General features: G+C 37.5%; 1 long non-coding RNA gene across 2 annotated transcripts; it reads right to left on the minus strand.

Moving 5' to 3' along the window:
• Positions 1-6,331: 6,331 nt before the first annotated feature.
• On the minus strand, positions 6,332-10,708 carry LOC139178929 (uncharacterized). Of its 2 annotated transcripts, none has more exons than XR_011563336.1 (3): positions 10,617-10,708; positions 9,126-9,248; positions 6,332-9,038 (listed from the first exon to the last, which is right to left on the minus strand). It is a non-coding gene; the product is annotated as an uncharacterized lncRNA (long non-coding RNA). The 2 variants fall into 2 exon arrangements; XR_011563337.1 differs by lacking the exon at positions 10,617-10,708 and adding an exon at positions 9,922-10,011.
• Between the last annotated feature and the right edge of the window lie 1,081 nt (positions 10,709-11,789).

Genomic DNA, 11,789 nt, shown 5'->3' on the forward strand with positions numbered 1-11,789 from the left:
ATCCGTTTACCCTGACTTGTGGGTTTCCCACTCAAGTCGGTGAGTTACACGATCACCCCCAGCTCTTACTCCAGGGCCAGAGACGGTGACTCACAGGTGTGCTGCAGAGAGCAGGGAGCTGTCTGGTGTGAGGCAGGCAAGTCCAGCTTGGTAGAAGGGTGTGGCCAAGTGGCCAAGTAGCCACTCGCTGAGGGGCCAGAATGTGCAAGTGTGTTCCCAGCGCTGCTTGTGTGAAATGAGGGAAGGTGAGAAGCTGCTGAAAACTCAGCCTCATGGGCAATCCAAGCAGCAGTCAAGACGGAGGACTGCAAAATCCGCAGTCCAGGTTTTCCAGATGTCCCGGGGCCCGGTGGCAGGCTTCCAGCAGGGATAGCCAGGCTCTGAGGGCTGTGCCCCGTGCCTGGTCTGCACTCAGACCTCCCCTGCTTACTCAGCTGGGGGAGCTGAGCCAGGGGCCTGAAGAGGGACCAGAATGGGACCCAGGCACCCGAGGAAGGGTTCTCCTGTCTTCAGGAGATCCTCTCCAGGAATCTTCTTCTCCACTTTGTCAACAGTGATTCCAAGGGAGGAAACCAGGTGCCAGCCTTGGTTAAAAACAGAAGCAAACCCCGAAACCTCTAGGTGAGCATGTGTGGGTACGGATGGTGCTACAGCTGGCATGCCAAACACTCAGAAGGGGACATCTACCCCAAGCAGAGAGGAGGAGAATTGTAGAGCAGAAGCAATGGTGTGGCCCCCAGACGGAGGGTCCACTGGAGGAGTCACTGCTGCAGGACAGACCTCTAAGACAGTCTCTGTCCATCTTCCCCTCCCTTGTTTCCAGACACCGCCCTCGGCCTGGTGTCCACCTTTTTATACTACTTCAAAGAGAAGACTGACGGGGCTGCTCCAGGACGTCACAACCTCCACTCCACCCTGACCCCACAGGGCCATTTTCTCTTCACAGAAATGAAAAAGGGTAGGATCTTCATCATGGGGAAAATAAAGGGGACGGATTCAAATCACATGGGAAAGGGAAAACTGGTTCTTTGCTGTGGGGAAGAGTTACTGAGAGTTTAAGAACAGTCTACTGAGCAGAAGGGAGCCTTGGTGGTTGGTCATTGATGTTGCGGGCAGGCCTTCCAGAATACCAGGGGTTTCAAAGCTCGTGTGTCTTATTGTCTCTTTCCTCAGTTTGAGTGGACTTCCTGGCATAGAACTGAGAAAAAGGTCCCCTCCTTCCCATCTCTGCTGACGCGGAGGTTCCTTCCCCAGTTGCAGGTCTGTGTTCCTATCACGGTAACACAGAGAGGGTAGAGTTACTTAGTGCTTGTCTATCCACCTCGCTCCTAAAAGAAATGTGAAACATCTTCCCACTTCGGGCTGAAGTGGACCTGAAATTCTCAGCATGGATTCAAATAGTTGCAAAGAAAAGAAATTTCAGTATATTATATATTTACATTAAACTGTCATTCACTCCATCACATGTCCAGTGGAATCCATGTACCGTAATGATTGACACCCATCATTAATTTTTGAAATGTGCAAGCAACCCCTTCCTTAACAGTTGGAATTTTTACTTTGCTCCTCCTCCTTTTTCCTTTGAATTCCTATTTTCATTGTACTGTCCCCTATAGAATTGTTTTTGAATTCTCCATGCTGGCTGCATCCTAATGTAATATGTTTTTGTTCTTGGAAATCTTTTCTTGATCCAGCTATTATGTTTCTTTGCAGTAAAGTACATTCTTAAAATGAATTTTTAGTTTTCTCTGCTAAGTGCTTAAAAAGTCCTGTGGATTAAAATAATATTACAATTATTAAAGATACACAGTTGCTCAAAACAATACAAATAATACAGGTTATGGTAAATAAAAATATAAAAAGTAGAGGGAACTTTCTGGTTTTCCAGTGGCTAAGACTCCACGCTTGCAATGCTGGGGCCCCAAGTTCAATCCCTGGTCAGGGAGCTAGATCCCACATGCTGCGACAAATGTTTACCTGCTGCAACCAAAAGATCTCGTGTGGGGCATCTGAGAACCAGCACAGCCAAATAAATAAATAAAAATGAACTTTAAAAAATACACACAGAACAATGTCTATAAAAGATTGACATATATAAAAAGTATGTTTTAAAAGTAAAATTTAACCAAAATGCATCTCTTACTGAGATGAACAGGAGACTTATTTTCCCAGCTTCATGTTGATGAAAGTTACTTACCGATTGTGAGGCCAGGTTCGGTATGATTTCTGTTCCTTAGGAAAAAAGTTTACCATCGAATAACTAAATAATTTTGTTCACGTATAGAAGTATGGGGAACAGAAAAAATATGGGAGTGGGAAAGAATCTTCTTGAAGCAACTTCACCCAATTTTACAAATTTTCTCTTAGTTAAATGCCAAAAACTCACATAGCAAGCTCTTATTAAATGCTATTTTTAATAGCCTCACAACTCAAACTTAGAATCTTTCTGCAGTTTTGTTGAAGCAAAGAATTAGAAATTACTTGATTTGCAAAACACATACATAAGGTTTTATCACTTTCTCAATGCCAAAAAGGCTTTACACATGCTTGTAGAAATAACTAATAATTATATGTTAGCCCTTCACTGAAGAGACATCTTGTTTGTGAAACTCAAATTACATGAAAATGGGGTTAGAAAGAAACAAGTGCACAAAATTGAAAATGAAAATTCAGTAGGTTCTGAATAGACTTTTTTTCCACTTTTTAATGTCATCTGGAAATGCATTTATAATGCAAAATATGGCACAGAGGATACTTTAACATGTGTATATCCTTTTATTTCATTGTCAAAAATGATGTTTTATAATTTTTCACTTGACAAATAAAAAACAGTGAGGCAACATTCAAGATGGAGAAATTAATCCAAAATAAATGAACCTGCGTTTTTAAATTTAAGGTATTACATCTAAAATTGTATTTGGGAACATTTTGTTTTGTATTTATTCGTAAGTGGCTTTCTGCTTTTAAGATCACCATTTAATCTACTTAATGAAAATCAACAGCAAAATGAAAATAAAGTATTAGGTCATCAGTGTGTTACAGAAATCCTATCCCTGATTGCTGTGTGCATTATGTAAAGCAGAATTCACAAGATCTTTTCATCAGATTAATGTGAATCTGGTCAGTATATGATAATAGATAAATGAACCAAGAAATAACAGTCTATCATAGACCAGAACCCAAGCAGAAAAATGTATTTCTACAATCCAGTAATATTTGGTAGAAGTTAAAACATTTCTCCTATGAGTCTGAATAAGTTTAAGAAAATATATATTAAAGTACCCCGGATACGTGTTTCTTTTACTGCAAAATGTGGTGTCGATCATTCAGAAATGAATGTTGAGACTTTTGCCTTCACTGCCTCGAAATCATGCGAACTAAGCAAGTGAAGTACCAGTGAGATACGAGTGAGTCTTTGTTAGCTTAGACTGCTTTGCCGCAAGTTACTGTTTCTTTCCATGGTTTTATAAATTACATATCCTAATCTTGAAACAGGTAAGGATTGGAACCTTGCCTTGAGTTTGTCACTTGAATGAAATCACCACTACCATCAGTATTTCTTGCCAATGCCAAGGAGCTATTCATTCTTTATCACTATCAGAGAGGAAGCATCAAAATCATCAGATGAAACTTTTCAGCATCCCAGCTTCTCCACCGAGAGATTACATCACTCTGGAATATTGTAAGGTAGGCCAAAGCTCCTTTTTTTTCTAATGCCACCTCACCCTTAACACAAGGTTCCCACTCAACCTGAAGCATTATTTATCCTTTTTAATTGAATAGTTGATTTACAATGTTTCAGGTGTAAAGCAGAGCGATTCAGTTACATACACACACATACATATTCTTGTTCAGATTCTTTTCCATTATAGATTATAAAATACTGAATGTAGTTCCCTGTACTATGCAGTAGATCCTTATTATTTTATATATAGTGGTATGTATCTGTTAATCCCAGATTCCCAATTTGTCTCTCCCTACCACTTTACCCTTTGGTAACCGTACGTTCGTTTCCTATGTCTGTTAGTCTAATTCTGTATTGTAAATAAGTTCATTTGTATCATTTTTTTAGTTTCCACAATGTAAGTGATATCATATGATATTTGTCTTTGTCTGACTTACTTCACTTAGTACGATCATCTTAAGGTCCGTCCATGTTGCTTCAAATGGCATTTTTTCAAAGTATTATTGACATCTGAGGTTCAACAATTCTTCATTGTAGGGGGCTGTCCCGTACCATGTAAGATGTATGGTGTAGCATCTCCCCACCTCTGCCCACTAGATGCCAGGAGCACCCATCTCCAACCCCAGAGACAACCAAAAATGTCTACAGATACTGCAGATGTTTCCTGGGGAGCAAAGTGTCTCAGGGTCATTGCCCTTAACAGAAATAAGACATGAGACAAAGAAGACACAGCGCTGCAATGAAAGAAGGCTTCACGGATGCAGGTTTTGAATTGTCCTTTCCTTTAGTACTCAGGTCAAAGTACTGTAGTTATACTTGGGATAGGCAAGCTGTATGCCTTTCTTGTGTAAAGTGAGAGGAAAATTATTATGAGAGGGCGGTGGGAAAGAGTAAGAGCAGTAAGTACTGTTACAGTCAGTGTGCATGTAGGTGTTGGGCATCTAGATTCCCTTACAATTTTCTGTGCCTAGGTACCCAGAAATATAAGAACCCCAGTTTAAAGACTGCTACTCTTGGAGCCTGGAACAAATACCAGCACAGACACAGGGCCATGATAGATAAAGCAGAGCAAATAAGTTCTACCTTCAACACAGGAACTTCTGGGGTTTTTTCCTCTAAGATGAAACAAAGAAGTACCAATTCTCTAATGTCCATGTCCTGAACACTTAGGGAGGTTTTCACCTCTGACTGCCCAGCTGTTCAACACACATGGTGTAACTCACACATACCACACCGATTCCGCCCTTGGTACCAAGTAGAATGTGAAAGCATCCTTGGCCTTTAAAAACTTTAAGTGTTTTGTGAATAGTTATGACAGTCCAGTGAATATTATTAGTGAATCTTTGAATTCCCAAAAAAAAACATTCATTGTGTTATTAGACAGATTTAAATATTTTATGATATCTCACAAGGACATTTCTCAAAACATGGTGAGAAATGATATGCACTGACTTTAAGATAATAATTACATCTGAGGAGGGAAAAGAATGGTGGAACTTAAGTCAGTCCATAAGTATGACTCTATGTTTTCTGTGTGTTAGAAATGTTTAATATGAATTATAACAATGTAAAATGTACTCTAGATCCCTCATGCTGCCAATTATAGAATGCTACTCTTCGGATCAAACTTCTTATTCTCATAATCCATATAGAGATGATAGAATAAGTTTTAATTCTGTCTAGTTCTAATGGAATCAGGTATTATTAATTATATCTGGTTCTTTGGGCAAGTAACAACTGATTTTCTTCCTATACTTAATATTTTTTAAAATCCATTTACTGATTTAAATCCATTTAATAAAAATCCATTTAATGATTTTTATTTTATTTTAACAGTTACATATTTAGACATAAAGACTAAAAAACATCCTTGCCTGAACACCCAGGTTTATTAAATCTTAATATTTTGCCTTACTTGTTTCAAATCTTTTTTAGGAAATCAATGACCGTTTGTATATTTTGGAAGCTAATTCCTCATTGGTCATATTTGCAAATATTGATATTTTCTCCCATTTGTAAATAATGTGACCAACGAGGGATTAATTTCCAAAATACCCAAACAGCCTATACAGCTCAATATAAAAAATCAACCAACCCAATCAAAAACTGGACAGAAGATCTAAATAGACGTTTCTCCAAAGGAGAAATACAGACGGCAAATAGGTACATGAAAAAATGCTCGACAGAATTAATTATTAGAGAGGTGCAAATCAAAAGTACAGTGAGGTATCACCTCACACCAGCCAGAATGGCCATCATCAGAAAGTCTACAAATAATAAACGCTGGAGAGGTGTGGCAAAAATGGAACCCTCCTACACTGTGGTGGGAAAGTAACTTGGTACAACCATTATGGAGAACAATATGGAGGTTCCTTAAAAAACTTAAAGTAGAATTACCATATGATCCTCCAATCCCATTCCTGGGCATATAACTAGAGAAAAGATACCTGCACCCCAGTGTTCATTGCAGCACTGTTTACAATAGCCAAGACATGGAAGCAACCTAAATGTCCATTGACAGATGAATGGATACAGATGTGATATATATAACTTACAAGGAAAGAGAATCTAAAGAAGAATAGGTAGATGGATATATAGGTATTTTATATATATATATATATATTTTGCTATTGTTGTTCAGTAGGTAAGTCATGTCCAACTCTTTGCAACCCCATGGACTGTAGCACACCAGGCTCCTCTGTCCTCCACTACCTCCCAGAGTTTGCTCAAATTCATGTTCATTGAGTCAGTGATGTTATCTAACCATCTCATTCTCTGCCGCCCTCTTCTTCTTTTGTCTTCGGTTTTTCCCAGCATCGGGGTCTTTTCCAATGAATCTCTTCATATCAGCTGCCAAAGTATTAGAGCTTCAGCAAGAGTCCTTTCAATGAATACTCAGGGTTGATTTTGTTTAGCATTGACTGGTTTGATTTCCTTGCAGTCCAAGGGACTCTCAAGAGTCTTCAACAGCACAATTCAAAAGCATCAGTTCTTTAGGATTTGGCCTTCTTTATGGTCCAACTCTCACATCCATACATGACTACTGAAAAAACCATAGCTTTGACTAGACAGACTTTTGTCAACAAAGTGATGTCTCTGCTTTTTAATACGCTGTCTAAGTTTGTCATAGCTTTTCTTCCAAGGAGCCAACGTCTTCAAATTTCATAACTGCAGTCACTGTTGTTCACAATGATTTTGAAGTCCCCCAAAATAAAATGTCACTGTTTCCACTTTTTCTCCATCTATTTGCCATGAAGTGATGGGACTGGATGCCATGCTTTTAGTTTTTCGAATATTGAGTTTCCAGTCAGCTTTTTCCACTCTCCTCTTTCACCCTCATCAAGAGGCTCTTTAGTTTCTCTTCGATTTCTGCCATTGGAGTGGTATCATCTGCATATCTGAGGTTGTTATTTCTCCTGGCAATCTTGGTTCTAGATTGTGATTCATCCAGCCTGGCATTTTGCATGATTTACTCTGCATGTAAGTTAAATAAGCAGGGTGACAATTTACAGCCTTGTCAAACTCCTTTCCCAGTTTGGAACCAGTCAGTGGCTCCATGTCTGGTTCTAACTGCTGCTTCTTGGTCCACATACAGGTTTCTCAGGAAACAGGTAAGATGGTCTGGTACTCCTATCTCTTTAAGAATTTTGCATGGTTTATTGTGATCCACACCGTCAAAGGCTTTAGCATAGTCAACGAAGCAGAAGTAGATGTTTTTCTGGAACTCTTTTGCTTTCTCCATGATCCAACAAATGTTGGCAATTTGATCTCTGGTTCTTCTGGCTCTTTGAAACCTAGCTTGTACATCTGAAATATCTCAGTTCATGTACTGCTGAAGCCTAACTTGAAGGATTTTGAGCATAATTTTGCTAGCATGTGAAATGAGCACAGTTGTACAGTAGTTTGAACATTTTGGGGCTTCCCTGGTGCCTCAGATGGTAAAGGATCTGCCTGCAATGCAGAAGACCGGGGTTCGATCCCTGGGTCAGGAAAATCCCCTGGAGAAGAGAATGGATATTCACTTTAGTATTCTCGCCTGAAAAATTTTGTGGACAGAGGAGCCTGGCAGGCTACAGTCCGTGGGGTCGCAAAGAATCAGACACAACTAAGCAATTAACACACTTGAACATTATTTGGCGTTGCCCTTCTTTGGGATTGGAATGAGAACACCTTTTCCAGTCCTGTCACCCTGCAGAGTTTCCCAAATTGGCTAATATATTGAATGCAGCACTTTAACAGCATCATCTTTTAGTATTTGAAATAGCTCAGCTGGAAAGCATCATCTCAGGATTTTAAAGAGCTCAGCTCCACTAGTGTTGTTTGAAGTGATGCTTCCTAAGTCCACCAGACTTCACACTTCAGGATGTCTGGTTCTAGGTGAGTGACCACACCATCATGGTTATCCAGATCATTAAGACCTTTTTGTTTAGTTCTTCCATGTATTCTTGCCACCTCTTCCTAATCTCTTTTGCTTCTGTAAGGTCCTTACCATTTCTGTCTATGGTGCCCACCCTTGCATGAGATATTCCCTTGATACCTCCAATTTTCTTGAAGAGATCTCTAGTCTTTATCCATTCTATTGTTTTCCTCTATTTCTTCACAGTGTTCATTGAGGAAGGCCTTCTTATCTCTCTTTGCTATTCTCTGGAACTCTGATCTCTGAGTATATCTTTCCTTTTCTCCCTTTCTTTCACTTCTCTTCTTTCCTTAGCTATTTGTATAACCTCCTCAGACAACCATTTTCCCTTCTTGTGTTTCTTTCTCTTGGGAAAGGTTTTGGTCACTGCCTCCTGTACAGTATTACAAACCTCTGTCCTTAGTTCTTCAATAACTCTGCTTCCCAGTTCTAATCCCTTGAATCTATTCATCACCTCCACTGTGATTTGATTTAGGTCATACTTGAATGGCCTATTGGTTTTTCCTACTTTCTTCAATTTCAGCCTGAATTTTGCAATAAGGAACTTATGAGCTGAGCAACTGGCAGCTCCAGGTCTTGTTTTTGCTGACTGTATGGAGCTTCCCCATCTTTGACTGCAAAGAACATAATCAATCTCATGTCAGTATTGACCATCTGGCGATGTCCATGTGTAGAGTTGTCTCTTGAGTTGTTGGAAAAGGGTGCTTGCTATGACCAACGTGTTCTCTTGACAAAACTCTGTTAGTCTTTGCCCTGTTTCTTTTTGCACTCCAGGGCCAAACTTGCCTTTTATTCTGGGTATCTCTTGACTTCCTACGTTTGCATTCCAATCCCCTATGGTAAAAAGGACATCCTTTTTTGGTGTTAGTTCTCGAGGGTGTTGGTCTTCATAAAACCGATCAGCTTCAACTGAATTATTGTGCTGTACACCTGAAACTGACACATTATTGTAAATCAACTATACTTCAATAAAATTAATTTTTTAAATAAAAAAAAAATTTCACAGTGTACATATACACCTACCTTAGGAACAGGATTCAACAGAACTATACCTAATTTCTTGGTGATGTCATGTTTTACTGTATAGTCGTGGTCTATAAGTTAAGGAATATTTGAAAACCCAGTGCCTTCAAATTGATACATATTCTGGAGAAAGAATAAACATGAAGACATTGCTTCAGCAATACCACATTCATCAATAAATTAAGTTCCATTTAAGAAAAACTGTGGTTGCACAACAACATGAAGATACTTAAACACTAAACACTTAAAACTGGTTAAAATGGTAAAAATAAAAATATATAAAATATTTATTGTTATATTTTATTTATATATATATATTATATATATACAAAATTCCAATGTGTTACCTTTGCATCAAGAAATTAATTTTCATAAAGACTAAATATAATTCATATTATTTTTTTAAAAAAGAAAAGATAAGAAAAAGAAAACTTTACAAACAGATCTGGAATGCATTTTGTGAAAATGATAGTCATTTAACTTAAGGAATAAGAAATATATGCATGCATGCATATATGCTGCATTTCATAAAATTTTCAAGATTAAAAATAACTTTGAGGAAGTATATCCAATATAGTAATAAATACCTTAAGAATAAAAAAAGGAAAGAATAAAGGTAAGTAAACACAAGTGTCTGTCTTAAAGGCAACTACAGAAGAACAGAATCAATATGTATATTTTTTAATCCAGCAGGAAAAAAAATCAGTCTATCAAACTTAAAGCAAAAAAAAAAGGGGGGGAAGAAACAATGTAGAATAAATATAAAGCATGAGATGAATTGCAAAATAAGCCTTACTATGTCAGCAGTCGCCAATCAAAAAGATAGATCTTCTCATAACGGAGGAAGTAAAAAGACCAAAATATGGGTTATTCACATACAAATACTCCTAGAGCAAGAAGACACATAAAGATTGAAATTAAAAGTAGGAAAAAGATTAACCAGGTGGCAAATATGACCCCCCCCCAAAAAAACTGGGCAATAATTACACAACAAAATAGAATTCAAGTTTTAATAAAACCGTGTAAAGGAAAAAACAAAATGTGTTTATATAATTAAAAAGAAACAATAGACCCAGAAGAGTATCATAAATATATATATAAAATTTAAAATTCAGCCTCACAATTTATAAAGCAAGCACTACAAAAACTACAATTAGAAGCTGTGGGTCTTTTTAAATTGCAGTTGGAGATTTTAACAAATCCCTGTCAAAATATGGAAGTTAGAAAATAAACAGATCTTAAATAGCAGAATATCAAATTATTCAGATCTCAATAAATAAGAAACTGAAGAGCTCTTCCAGATTATAAATGACTAAAGAGATAAGACAACTTGAGAAGTCCCTGGCAGTGCAGAGGTGAGGACTCCATGCTTTCAATGTGGGGGGTGGGGAGGTATAGGTTCAATCTCTGGTTGGGGACCTAACATCCCCCAAAGCTGTGTAGCCAAATTAATTAATTCATTAAAAATAAAAAAGAGGTAAGACAACTTACTGAAATGCATGATTCTGGATTGCAGGGCAGAAGGTTGGGGATGGGAGACTTTGAGGATCTTTATTGGGAAAATTAGTGAAACTTGAATATGCACTGTGGATTAAATAATAGTATTACAACAAAATTAAAATATCTTGGATATTATTATTATTATGTATTTATATAAAAGAATATCCTTGCTGTTAGGAAATACACTGAAATATTTAGTAGTAAAGAAACATCTGTTTCAACTTAATCTAAAATATTAGGAAAAAATCTTAGAGAAAGGGGCAGAAATAGGGGAAAAAAAAAAGCAAATATGAAAAAATGTTAAAAAAACTTGAATCGGGAGGAAGTGTACATAGGAATCTTTGTACTATTCTTATAACTTTTCTGTAAGTTTGAAATTACTTCAAAATAAAAAGTTTACACTTTTCATAAACAACTTTCAAGTTAAAATTATTAAGAATAATTCAAACTGAATAGAAATCAAATCAGTACATGTCAAAATATGTTAGATAAACTAAAGCAGAACTTAAAGATATTTTTTACCTTTAACTATACTTATCAGGAATAAAAAGATGTGAATAAAATGAGCTAACCATTCAACTCAAAACTTAAGATGGAGCTTCCCTGGTGGTCCAGTGGTTAGGAATTACACCTGAGAATGGAGGTTCAATCCCTGGTGTGGGGAGATTCCACATGCTGCAGAAACACGAAGCCTGTGAGCCCCAACTACCGGGCCTCGAGCCCTAGAGCACATGCTCTGCGACAAGAGAAGCCCCAGCACTGCAGCAAAGAGAAGCCTCTGCTTGCCGCAACTAGAGAAAGCCTGCACGCAGCAGTGAAGACCCAGTGCAGCCAAAAATAAATAAATGTTTTTTTAAGATGACTAGAACAAACCCAAAGAGGGAAAGAAATGATAGAGATAAGTACAGAGATTAGTGAAATAGAGAACAGAAAGCAATAAAGTTATTAATGAAAACAAAAGCCGGGTGTTTGAAAAGATACATATGTACCTTGTTCCAGAAAACAGAAGAACAAAATCTGCTCACCACATTGTATAAAGGAATTTTTACTGCAAAAATAAGTAAAGAAATAAAAGAAAAACAAATTTTATGTCCATGCTTTATAAAAGTAAGTATATACCCTAAGTAAAATATTATCTAAATAAAACCAACATTAATATGTAAT

The sequence above is a fragment of the Bos indicus genome, chromosome 23, assembly GCF_029378745.1.
Source record: "Bos indicus isolate NIAB-ARS_2022 breed Sahiwal x Tharparkar chromosome 23, NIAB-ARS_B.indTharparkar_mat_pri_1.0, whole genome shotgun sequence".
NCBI lineage: Eukaryota > Metazoa > Chordata > Mammalia > Artiodactyla > Bovidae > Bos > Bos indicus.